General features: G+C 33.4%; 1 long non-coding RNA gene across 1 annotated transcript in view; it reads right to left on the reverse strand.

The window, feature by feature from the left end:
* Positions 1–12,545: 12,545 nt before the first annotated feature.
* Positions 12,546–13,924, reverse strand: part of LOC118611990 — a 109,447-nt gene continuing 108,068 nt past the window's right edge. The window contains exon 2 of the long non-coding RNA XR_004954613.1: positions 12,546–12,819. This is a non-coding gene — a long non-coding RNA (uncharacterized LOC118611990). The remainder of the gene's footprint in view (positions 12,820–13,924) is intronic.

The following is a 13,924-nucleotide window of genomic DNA, read 5'->3' on the forward strand; positions in this document are numbered from 1 at the left end:
TATCACAAACAAATACACAGGTCTTCCTTTCTGAAAATACATGATAGGCCAAGGCTGTATCCATAACCGCACAAAAAGCCATTGTATTTCCCAACTTTTAGAAAGAATTCGAAGTATGGGTGCCTCTTACAGATTCAGGCTTTGACTTTAATAATAATCTCAGCCTTCTCTGTGGTTTGGATTCTCATATTTTTGGGTTGTAATGCTTTTCTGTTCTTTGTTCTTAAAATTAATTACGACCAAGAATTTCCAAAAACAATATGTTTACAGGGTAGAATAGGCATATTTTTAGGTCGATGGATACAAATAATTTTAGAATTTCACTCTAGTACTTATGATTTCACAAAAGATTAATTTTAAATGGAATAAAACTAAAGTAGTGATTTTAAAACTAAACGTTTATGATTTTATTCTCCTAATACCATTTTCATCCTATAAATAGAAACTCGACGTATGCGATGATAGAATGGAAGCCATTAGGAATTTAAAATAGTAAAATATAAAATCATTGGTTTCTTTAGAGAGTCACCTAGGTGACAGAAATAACGGAGAAGCATTTTTTTTTTTTTAAGATACAGAGCATACAGGTTCAATGGAAGCAAAGATGTATATAGTAGAATAAAACCAAAATGTCCTCAAGAACATGGAGCAATTTTAATAAAGAGTCATAAATTGTTGTAATAGTTGTAAGATGTTTGGTTTTGAGAAATATTATGCTCCTACTAAGCAGTAAATCATGGTGGTTAAGCAGTTATCAATTCAAACCACTTATATCCAAATCCAACTTGGCAACTTAGAGTGTATGACCTTGAATATATTTAACCCTCTGATTCTCAAGAATATTTTTTATGGTTTTGTGCAGCTTAAAAATGAGAAAACACATGTAAAGTGATTACTATAAAGCCTAGTATAATAAATACTTGGTAAATATGTGCTAGTGGTAGTAGATTTATTATTTTCTACTGTCTTTATTATAAATAATAATAATTTCTAAATTAATAAAAATGACCAAATAAATTAAAAAGGAATTGGAATTATTCTTTTAGGAAAGGTAACTAAAAGGATTTCAGGTTTTCCCCTCTAGCGAATGATCTAAACTATAGATTTATAAACTATATTGAAACAACTTGAATGGCATAAAGTGTAGTTTTGTTTTCTTATTTTCAAAGGGCAGAGTTAGTTCTATAAATTATCCAGTCTCTAGAGGGAGTGGGACAGGGATAATCTAAAAAGAAGAATACAAAAGAGCAGTCTTCCATATGGTAGGCATTGACCCACCTGAAATCAGAAGGATTAACCCAGATTACCACTTGAATGGAATATTTATTTTTAATCCGAGGGTCTTGAACAATTGTTTGTATCTCTTGGAAGATAAAATCCTGCCAAATTGCTTCAAAGCTGCAATTATAATGCTGCTACATGAGACAAAGGTGGCAGATTGGAGTGTGAAAATTGCTTAGGAGATCTCCTGTCAATCTACTCCTGATAATGCTTTGGCAAGAATCTTCCTAAACTGACTGCTTCCTCAAGTGCTAAAATGCACTTCTACCAGAAAGCCCACTTGGCTGCAGAGGAGGAAGTGTTGCTGAGCTATACTCTCCATTAACTCCAAGAAAAGACATATGAAAAGTGCCATGTGGTATATGGCTCTTTCTGGTCATATGAAGACCTTTGACAGTATTAATAGATGAGTGTTGCAGCAACTTCTCAGAAATACAATTTATTCAGAAACTGTAGATCGCCCTACTTTTTAAATTCACCATTGATATCGCTAAAAGAATTTGATTGGGGTAGGATTCAGTGTTTTCTTTTCCAGGTTATGTCACAAGTAAAAAGGAGGGAAGAGTAATAGATGATTGGCAAGAAAATGCTGTGAATCTTGTTTCTTATATATATATACTCTTGTCTGGTCTCTGAGGATTTTATTAAAGTCATTCAGAGACTGAATATATCTTTAGCTCTACATTTTTTTTTTTTTTTTTTTTTTTGCTGTTGATGAATAAAAGAGCAGTGGGGATCAATGCATTTCTAGAACTTGGGTCCACAGAATTGTGTATCCTTTTTAGACAGGTAATTTTTTAACTGCAAGTCAGGAAAGCAACAGCCATTTTATCTAAATTAGATATCATGATAGGCCAATAATTAATTGGACATTTAAATTTAATTCTGCCAGGACAATAGCTGTAGAATTTATCCTTTTACCTGTCTGCTGGCAATTATGGATTAACAAGAAGCTAAGAACAAATATAAATTTAATGTACACCATTGGACATTTCTCCTTGGTATGGTTTATTTGTTTAATCTGAAAGTTTAGGTCCCTAATTGCTGAATTATGCATTTTCTAAGAAATCTCAAACACATTTTCAATGCTATGGCAATAGAAGTTCTTGGGAATTCACACAATGACATTTTGTTAGCAAGGCTTTTCAAAGAAACTTAAAAGCAAGCACAATATATGGAGGAGAATAACAATGAGGTGCTGATGAGAAGTCTGGGACAATAATACCTTAGAACGTGACATGTGGGATAATGAGGAAATAAATTTATTAATCACGTTTCACTGCTAATAAAGTATCATATCATGTCTCTGTGTGATATATCCTTATATGCTTTTTAATTCAGTAGATAATAAGAGGGTTTTTTTGTGGGGGGTGGGGGTGGGGAGAGTCTGGCAGGGTCAGGAGAAGAGGGTAGGAATGGACCTGAAGGGAAATATTTATAAATTGATAGACCAGGGAGAAAAATTCCAAAGGAACAGACAGAGATAAATATCTTAACTGGAAAGGTGAGAATTCCATAGAGTTAAATGCCTTTTAAAAGAGAGCAAATGTGGTTACCCATGTTCATAGCAGCATTAGTTACAATAGCCAAAAGGTGGAAACATCTCGACTGTCATCAATGGATAAATAAATAAACGAAATATTGTATATGCATATAATGAAATCTTAAGCAGCCTTGAAAAGGAATTATATTCTTGCACATGTTACAACATGGATAGACCTTGAAAATATTGTGCTAAGTGAAGTAATCCAGACAAAGCAGAACAAATATGACAAGTACCTAGAGTAGTCAAATTCATAGACAGAAAGTAGGATGGTGATGCCAAGGGATGGTGGAGGGTTGCATGGAGTATTAGTATTTAATACGCATTAGATGGAAATATATGATGGTGATTATTGCACAGCAATGTGAATGTACTTAATACCAAAGCACTGTACACAAAAAAAATGAGTAAAATGTCAGATATTGTCATGTATATTTTACCACAATAAAAGCAAGGGATCAAACAAACATTTAAAAGAATTTTTATAATTGGTCCTAAAATCTTAACAAAAATGGAATTTAAAAAAATGTTTTCAGTTAGAGCTGACATTCAATATTATTTTATATTATTTTCACATATACAGAATAGTGGTTAGACAGTTATATAATTTATGAGGTGATCCCTTCAATAAGTCCAATCTCCATCTGTCACTATACAGGGTTATTATAATATTGACTGTATTCTTTGTGCTGTACTTCACAACCCATAATTATTTTGTAATTACCAATTTGTACTTCTTAATTCCTTCACTTTTTTGACCCTGGTCCCTAATGCCCCTCTTATCTGGCATAATCGTTTGTTCTCTTTCATCTATAAAATTGTTATTGTTTTGTTTGTTCATTTATTTTATTCCTTAGATTCCAGATATGTATAATCATGGGATATTTGTCTTTCTCTGACTTATTTCACTTAGCATGCTACCTTTTTGGTCCATCCATGTCATTGCAAATGGTAAGATTTTATTTTTTAATTTTATTTATTTTTTATGGCTGAGTAATAGTCTAATATATATGTACCTTATCTTCTTTATCTGATCAACTATTAACATTTGCTTAGGTTGATTCCTTATCTTGGCTATTGTAAATAGTGCTGAAGTGAACATAGGGTTGCATATACCTTTTCAAATAAGTGTTTGGTTTTCTTTAAATAAATACCCAGAAGTGCAATTGCTGGGTCATAAGATAGTTCTAAGTTTAATACCTGAGGAACCTCCAAACTGTTTTCCATAGTGGCTGTACCAATTTGCAATCCAACCAAAAGTGCAAGAGGGTACCCTTTTATTCACATCCTTCCAAAACTTGTTTTTTAATTTATTGACAATAGCCATTTGGAAATGTGTGAGGTAATATCTCATTGTGATTTTCATTTGAATTTCTCTGATGATTAGTGATGTTGAGCATCTTTTTATATGCCTGTCATTCATCTGTATTTCCTCTTTGGAGAAATGTCTATTTAGGTCTTCTGCTCATTTATTAATTGGATTGTTTGTTTGTTTGTTTTTTATTTTGTTTTGTTTTGCTGTTGAATGTTATGACTTCTTTATAAATTTTGGATATTATGCCCTTATCAGAAGAATCATAGGCAAATATCTTCTCCTATTCAGTAGGTCGTCTTTCCATTTTGTTGATGGCTTACTTTGCTGTGTAAAAGCTTTTTAGTTAGATGTAGTCCCATTTGCCTATTATTTTCTTATGTTTCCCTTGCCTGAGTAAAAATATCCATTATTATATATATACTAAGAGCAATGTCAGAGTGTTTACTACTTGTACCTGTTTTCTTCTAGATTTGTGGTTTGAGGTCTTACATTTAAGTCCTTAATCCATTTTGAGTTTATTCTTGTATTCGGTGTAAGAAAATGATTCGGTTTCATTTTTTTTTTTTGCATGTATCTGTCCAGTTTTCTCAACAACATTTGTTGAATAAGTTGTCTTTACCCCATTATATATTCTTGCCTCCTTCGTCATAGATTAAATAACCATATAGGCATGGGTTTATTTCTGGGCTCTCTATTCTCTTCCATTGATATATGTGTCTGTTTTTAGGCCAGTAACATGCTGTTTTGATTACTATAGCCTTGATATCAGGTAGGGTGATACCTCCACAATACAAACTTAAAAAAAAAATCACTGTGGCTACTCAGGATCTTTTATGGTTACACATAAATTTAAGGATTATTTGTTCTAATTCTGGGAAAAAATATCATTGGTATTTAGATAAGGATCAAATTTAATCTGCAGAATGCTTGGGTAGTACAGAAATTTTAATAATGCTAATTCTTTCTATTCATGAGCACTGCATATGCTTCCATTTATTTGTATTTTGTTCAATGTTTTTCTTTACTTTTCTGAGTACAGGTCTATTATCTCTCTAGTTAAATTTATTCTTAGATGAATTTCTTATCTGAATTGAATTTCTTAGGTGAATTGTAAATGAGATTGTTTTCTTAATTTCTCTGTCTGATAGTTCCTCATTGGTGTATAAAAATGCAACCAACTTCTGAATATTAATTTTGTATCCTATTTTACTGAATTCATTGATTGGTTCTATCAGACTTTTGGTGGAATCTTTGCGCTCCTCTCCATGTAGTATCATGTCATCTGCGAAAAATGACAGGTTTATTTTTTTTTCCGATTTGGATGCCTTTTATTTCTTTTTATTGTCTGATTCTATGGCTAGGACTTCCAATAACATGTTGAATAGAAGTGGTGAAATTGGAAATTCAAGTCTTGTTCCTGATCTTAAGAAAAATCTTTTTAGCTTTTCCCCATTGAGTATGATGTTAGCTGTGTGTTTCTCGTATCTGACCTTTATCATGTTGAAGTATTTTCCCTGTTTCCACTTTGCTGAAATTTTTATCAGAAATGGATGCTAGATTTTTCACATGATTTTTTCTGCATCTATTGATTATGATCATATTTTTATATTTTAATTTTTTATTATGGTGTATCACATTAACTGATTTGTAGATATTGAACCAACCTTGCATCCCAGGAATAAATGTCACTTGATCATGGTCTATAATCTTTTAAATGTCTTGCTGAATTCAGTTTGCTAATATTTTGTTGAGGATTTTTGCATCTATGTTCATCAGGGATATTGTCCTATAATTTTCTTTTTGTATGTCTTTGTCTGATTTTGGGATCAGGGTGATGGTGGTCTCATAAAATGAGAATGGGAACCTTTCTTCCTCTTAAATTTTCTGGAATAATTTGATAAGAATACATGTTAATTCTTTTCTGAGAGTTTGGTAAAATTCACCTGTAAAGCTATCTAATTCAGAAATTTTAGTTTTTTGAGAATTTTTTTTTTATTTCTGATTTGATTTCTTTAGTAGTAATCAGTAGGATCAGATTTTCTGTTTCTTCTGGACTATGTTACAAGATTTCTGTTCCTAGGAATTTATTTATTTCTTCCAGATTGCCTGACTTGTTAGCATATAATTGCTCATAGTATTTTCTTAAAATCTTTTGTATTTATGTAGAGTCAGTTGTTATTTATCCTCTTTAATTTCTGATTTTATTTATTTGGATTTTCTCTATTTTTTCTTGTTGAGTCTTGTTAAAGTTTTATCTATTTTGTTTATCTTTTCAAAGAATTACACCTTAATTTTATTGATCTTTTATATTGTGTTTTTAGGCTCTTTGTTTCTTTCTCTAGTACTTTTAGGTGTAAAGTCAGATTGCTTATTTGAGATTTTTTCTTCTTGTTCTTTCTTGAGGTAGGCCTGTGTTACTGTGAATTTCCATTTTTGGACTTCTTTCACTGTACCCTCCCTATAGATTTTGAGTTGTTGAGGTTTCAGATATCATTTGATTTCTTTCTTGATCTCATTATTAACCCATTTATTGTTTAGTTATCCAACCTCCATGTGTTTGTATGTTTCTTAAGGGGTATTTGTTGTTGTTGTTTATTTAATTGATTTGCAATTTTATACCATTTTGATTGAAGAAGAGGCTTGATATGATTTCAATATTCTTAAATTTACTGAGATTTGTTTTGTGGCCTTACATGTGCTTTATCTGGGAAAAGGTTCCTTGTGCACTTAAGAGAATAGATATTCTGTTGCTTTGGGATAAAATGTTTTAAGAACATTATTGAGGTTCATCTGGTTTATGCGTAATTTAAGGCCATTGTTTCCTTATTGATTTTCTGACTGGAAGATCTATCTATTGATATCAATGAAGTCTTAAATTTCCCCACTATAAGTATATTACTGTCAATCTCTCCATTTATGTCACTTAATATTTGCTTTATGTATTTAGGTGCTTCTATGTTGGGTACATATATGTTTACTATGGTTATGTCCTCTTGTTAGCTTGATCCTTTTATCATTATATAATGCCCTTCTTTGTCTCCTATTATAGCCTTTGTTTTAAAGTCTATCATATGATATAAATATTTCTACTCCAGCTTTTTTAAATATCCACTTGCATGAAATATCTTTTTTTCATTTCTTTACTTTCAGCCTTTATTTGTCTTTTAATCTGAAGTGGGTATCTTTTAGACAGCATGTGTATGGGTCTTGTTTTTTATACATTCAGCTACCCTATGTTTTTTTATATTAAAATATTTAATCCATTTAAATTTAATGTGATCATTGATAGGTACACAGTTACTGCCATTCTATTATTCATAATAAAATATAGATAGACGTATTTCCTCCTTCTTCTTAAAGAAGTCCTTTAACATTTCTTATAATTCTGGCTTGCTGGTGATTAATTTGTTTACTTTTTTCCTGTCTCAGAAACTCTTTGCCTCTCTTTTAATTTTAATTGATTGCCTTACTTTGTAGAGTAGTCTTGGTTGTAGGTCCTTATTTTCTTTACTTTGAATATTTTGGGCCAACCCCTTCTGGCCTGCAAAGTTTCTGTTTATAAATCAATGGACAGCCTTATGGGAGCTCTGTTGTAAGTAATGAGCTGCTTTTATCTGATTGTTTCTAGGATACTGTTGTTGTCTTTAATCTTTCCTATTTAATATAATACATCTTGGTGTGGGGCTGTTTGGGTTCATCTTGTTTGGTACTTTCTGAGCTTCCTGAATTTATATGCCTATTTCCTTCACCAGATTAAGATACATTTTCACCATTATTTCTCCAAAAAGGTGATCAAATCCTCGCTCTCTCTCTTCTTTCTGGTACCCCTATGGTACAAATATTGTTACACTTGATGTTGGTCTATAGGTCACTTAAACTATCCTCATTTTAATTTAATTTTTTTTTATTTTTTGCTGTTCTAATTGGGTGTTTTCTGCTACCTTGTCTTCCAAATTGCTGATTTAATCCTTTGCTTCTTCTAATTTATTGTAGATTTTTCTAGTATATTTTTCATTTCAGTTATTTTATTTTTTATTTGACTGGTTTTTTTAAAATGATTTTTAGGTCCTTTTTTATGTTTATTATCTTTTTGTTGAAATTTTCATGAAATCTTCTATTCTTTCCTAAATTCACTGAACATCCTTATAATCGATGTTTTAAACTCTTTCTCTGGTAAATTGCTAGCCTCCATTTCATTTAATTATTTTTTTTTCTGGAGTTTTTTACTTTTCTTTCATTTAGGACACGTTTCCCTCTTTTTTGTTTTTTAATCATATTGGCTACCTCTATGTGTTTTTTTTCTTTGTACTAGGTATATCTGCTATGTCTCCCAGTCTTGACTGAGTGGCCTTATATAGTAGGTCTCCTGCATGGCCCAGTGGCACAGTCTCATGAGCACCTGTGCCTTGTGTTCCAGGAATGTCCTTCATGTGGATTGTGTATTCCTTCCTGTTATAGTTAAACCTTGGTTGCTATTGGTGTGTCAGTGGTTGAGATTTATTCTTAGGCTGACTGGCTTGAGAATTGGCCATATCCACAGCATATGAACTCCTGTGTTGGGGCTGATCTTATAGAGTGGGATTTGCCCCAGGAGCCTTGCGTGCTTATTGAGACTACCCTTTGGGTGTGCCACTTGTAGGACTACTCAGATTGTACTCTTTTGTGATTCAACGTCAGCCTTCAGGTGTGTTGGTTCTGGGGCTCTTTGAGAGCAGCTCCTGTGAAGTCCAAGCCATTGCCTTTGACCATACCAGGGCTAGCTGGTAGGAGCTACAAAGCTATCTGTGTTTGGTCACTGCCTGTGCTGGACCTGGGTGCATGTTAGAGAGGCCACACTGTGACCCGAAGTCAATAGTTACAATACCTGGCTTGTGTCAGCTCAGCAAAAGGCTCAGGGCACACCAAGCCTTAGGCTGCTTTCTGGCTGCCTGTAAGACTGAAGAACTAAAAGAGCCTCAGGTGATATTCAAGTTGGATGAGGTAGTGTCCAAGGCAGTGACCATGGTAGGGTGAGTAGTGTTCACTAGGTTAGTGCAGATTCATATTTGGCACCAGTGCTGAGTGTGGGGACACTTGCAAATGTCTCATATTTCATTAAGGCCAGCCGCGGCTCATCTCAGCTGTTAGCTCTCCATGATTTGTTCAAGAAATACTGCATCTTGGGCCAGGGCTGGTTGCCTGCCACTCAAAGTATCTCCATAGGTTTACAAGCCAAGGCATGCTGACTGTTTTTAAAGGAGACTCCCAGGCCACAAAAGTTCCTCTGACAATTAGTGAATTGAGTGGAGCAGGGTCTAAGAGTCATCAGGATGGAGCCTGTGGAGTTTACCAGGCCACTGCAGATTTGGATTTGGCCATACTGGGAGAGGGCTCAACACAGGCAAGGTGGCACTCACATTTAGATTGTACAGGAGAAGAGCTCAACACAAAGGTAATAGTGACTGTTCCTCCAGCCCTTACCCTCAAGCCACATAACTCAGCCTTTCTTTGGATGTCTCTGGTGCCTCACAAGGTGCTGTTCCTCCACTGGGGCCCAGGGTGAGTGCCTATAAGCAAGTGAGTCTGCGTGTGGGCCCTTTAAGGGGATATCTGGGTTTCTAGCTGCCTTCTGTTTCATCTGCAAGTTTGGAATCCCCACTGATTTTTTACAGCCAGGTTTTGTGGGGACTCCTCTTCCTGGCGCTGAAACCTTGGGTTGGGGAAGACGGCATGGGGTTGGGACCTTGCTCCTCCAGGTATCCTTCAAACCTGGGATATCCCCTGTGATGTTCAACCACCACTATTGGGTGTAAGGCTGGCCCGATTTACATCTCCACCTATCCTATCAGTCTTGATGCAGCCTCTCTTTACAACCTTAGTTATAGTATAGTTATAGTATGTTCACCCAATCTTCAGATGGTTGTCCAGGTTAAATGTTCTATAATTTAGTTATAATTTTAATGTTTCTGTTTTGACTGGAACTCAAAGGAAAGCTTTTGAAAAAAATGTGAGCTGAATTCCTTTAGATTTTCTGAAGACAACTATATTTGTCCTTTTTATTGAGGAAACTAGTAGATAGGATCAACAGAATGCCTAATCCTTTCTAGTAGTTCTTAAAGTGCTTATTCGAAAGTGGGATAGAGGTGGATAAACTTTTTATTAGACACATATAATCCTATATCTGTTATCTTTGTTATTACTTCTTTTAATTTGTACCCTAATAATTTTCTAATCAATTATAAGTACTTTGAAAAGAAAATGCATTAAATAACTCCTAAAACAAATTTTTAAATGTTTTCTACTATAGTTTTGTTAACCATGGCCAAGTCACTAAACATCATTAAATTTCACATTTATGAAATGAATCTGTTGTGAGGATTATCATGTATAGAAGATGCTTGTTACAAAACACACAATTCTTAAGTAGTAGTTTCTTCTTTTTCTTGCTCTCATTTTCTAGCTACATTAAAATCTTTTAACAAAACACTCCCCTAAAATCTACCTTATCATGCCCTGGAATATAAATTAGGTACCATCTTTCTGTTCTTACTACAACCTTCTAAGTAATTCCTATCATTAAGAGCACCATTGACTCTGTATTTCAGCTTTCACCTGAGAAAAGCTATTGCCTACACTTAATACTTGTTCTCTCTTTCTATGTAATTATTTAATATTTAATTTGGCAGATGAATTTAACTCCAAAGTTATTAAGGGTATAGCATGGGCTTACAATGATAATTAAATTTAGATTGTCACACATGATAAGAACCTAACTTAGAAAAAAAGAATTTATTTACTTTAAAGTAATGTCCATATTCATGTTTCATGGTGGATTTAGAAATATTTAAGAGTCAGAACAGTGCAGTTAAAAATTAAATTCTCAGGTCAAGACAAAAGTAAATATTTAAAGCTATTTAAGGTAAAAAAGCCAAGAGGTGCAAACTAGTTTTTATCATGGGAATATCAGATTTAGTAGACATGATTTTTTTTCAATGTCCAGGATGGAATTTAAATCTAAAAAAGAAATGCACTGGGTTGTACTGGGAGAATATTGGCCTAATCAGTTTATTTGGATGACTAAAAAAGACTAATACGATATATTAATGCATTTTCTCTAGTTAAGAAAAGGTAATTAACTCAGTAAAAGAGAATCAAAGTTGTACTTATTTACTTTTCTTTTAGGCATGACCGTGCTAAATTTGTGGAGTTACATAGTATCTAATCCTTTCAAAATGTGTATTTAAAAAGTAAAAAAAAATAATAAAACATATATTGAGTCTGTGAAAACTTTTTGAAAATATTATTTGAAACTATCCTAAATCAGGAGTCTATACTATACTATATGAGTTGGATAAAGATTCAAATAGGTACTGACCAGAATTGTCCTATACTGTAAATGTTCTTTTTCATAAAAGAATGAAACTATATATTATCACCTTAAAATATATACACATGTTTAGATGGCGAAAGATATCACATTCACATATACATAACATAAAAAGAAGTTCGTAAATTTTATAAAATAGGAAAACTTATAGAAAATCAAGCCTCACTTTAAAGTAGAACCCATCTGATCTTTAAAATGCTAAGAAAAGAATATTTAGGCAATATTTCCAAAAAGTAATGCCTGGGCATCATCCAAATGATTGTCTACAACATAATGTTAATATTAAGGCAATTATCTACCTGGCATCGTATGTCATTATTCCCATATTAAAAAGTGGAGGATGATGAAAGAGAATAAAATCTCCAAGTATAAAACAAGTCACAGGATTGTAATGTACAACATAAGGAATATAGTCAATAATATTATGATAGTGTTATATGGTATCAGATGGTTTCTGGACTTATGGTGATCATTTCTTTAGTCATATAAATTTTAAATAACTATCATGTATACCTGAAAGTAATATAATATAGTATGCTAGCTATATTTTAATAAAAATTTAAAAAAATAAAATAACAAAAAAATAAGACAATTACAATTCTAAGTAATTGCTCTAAAGTAATAGCTATACTCTGTAATTCTAAATAAAATGTTAGATACCAGAGAAAAAATAAAACATAATATATGAAAGGCCTTCTCAAAAAAGTAAGTAACATATAGATATTGCATAGTATATGGATTTTAAAATGGATTTAAATGTAAAATAATTAGTATTTTACAAATCTATCTTCCATCAAACAATAGCTCAATTCTATACTCCAACTCTATAAACTTTATAAACAAATGCAATGATGTAAAGTATTAGCTAAAATTTATATTCTATGTCTTTTGAAACAACATAATTAAACAATTAAGTGCAGCATATGTAATTACTTTCATATGATAAAAAAAATTGCAAACTTTTCCTAGGTAAAAACTTTTATAAGCAACATTTGATTATAAAACTGATTCAATCTGGTCAACAAAATAAGATATAGCTCTAAGTTGCATAATCTTTATTTAGTTATTCATAAGCAATATTAATATATTTCATTATATTTGATAGTATAAAATTACGAGGGCAAAATAGCTAGATTAGAAGAGAAATGACAGGCAGAATGGTGAGGCCAATCTTGAGGAAGAGCAAGTCGGAGCTGGAACTGCGGTGCAGGTGCCGGAGCTGGTGTAGCACAGCCGCCCCTTCCTGGCTGGACCTATGAACACAGCCCCAGCTGTGGGGCTGCCCCTCTCTGAGTGAAGACGGATATCAGGAGTCTGTGAGTGAAAACATAGGAAATACTTCAGCTATAAAAAAGAGTATCAAAAATAAATTCCTGGGATTATCTGAGAAACATGGTGGAGTGAGAAACATCCCCAGATCTCTTCTTGGAACAACAAAAGCTGAACAACTAAAACTCAACAAAAAACAACCAAATTTCACACCAGCACAGCTAAGCAGGGGATCTGTGCATAAGAACTACCACAAGTCAGAACTCCAGGTGTCAGGTGGTGGACTGGGAGAAATAAAGTTGCCTTTTGCAGCTATTGAAGATCCCTGTAGAAGGAGGGGGAGAGAAGATGATGTGGTAAGTTCTCTGAACAACCCTAACTAGGACAGTTGTGAGTTCCAAGCAGTCGGCGTTAGGGCTCACTCATCAGGGTAGAAAGCAGAGAAGTGAGACGACAGAGAAACAGTTGTAAAACTGAGACTGAGCCACAGCCTCCAACCCCAAATTCAGAGGGTCCATCTCACTATACATTCTGAGACCAAACACCACAGAGCCACAGTGGACTCTGAGTAAATGCTACCAAAATTTTTGCTAACAATGACAGAGACTGAAACTGAGGGTAACGAGCATGATCGAATATCTACAAGAAAATAAAAGAACATTATTTAGGCTTTATATAAAGCAGGGATCCAAGAGGCTTAGAGGCCACCTACTGGAAACCAAAAGAAGAGTGCCTTCCTTGCAGCAAGCTAAAGAGAGACCTTTATATAATAAATCTTTCTGGAAAAAAAGCAGAATATATTTCCATTAATGCCCAGGTGGAGAAATAGTCCATTAAGCACCATAAATAACCAAGGCAACAAGGCATCTCAGAAAGAAAGAGAAAAATCATCAGAAAATAAGCTTACGGATGTAGAAATATGCAATTTAAATGACAGAATTCAAGATGGTACCTTTGAAAAAATTTAGTGAGTTCCTAAACAAGTTATATCAATAATTTCAGGAATTGAAAAAACAACTAGATGAGCAGAGCAAGGAGATTGAAACCCTCAAAAAGAACCAAAGAAATCTTCTGAAGATAAAACACACACACACACACACACACACACACACACGCACGCACACACACTGCAATGGTAAAAAAATGATAG

Source organism: Rousettus aegyptiacus, unplaced genomic scaffold (assembly GCF_014176215.1).
Source record: "Rousettus aegyptiacus isolate mRouAeg1 unplaced genomic scaffold, mRouAeg1.p scaffold_m13_p_15, whole genome shotgun sequence".
NCBI lineage: Eukaryota > Metazoa > Chordata > Mammalia > Chiroptera > Pteropodidae > Rousettus > Rousettus aegyptiacus.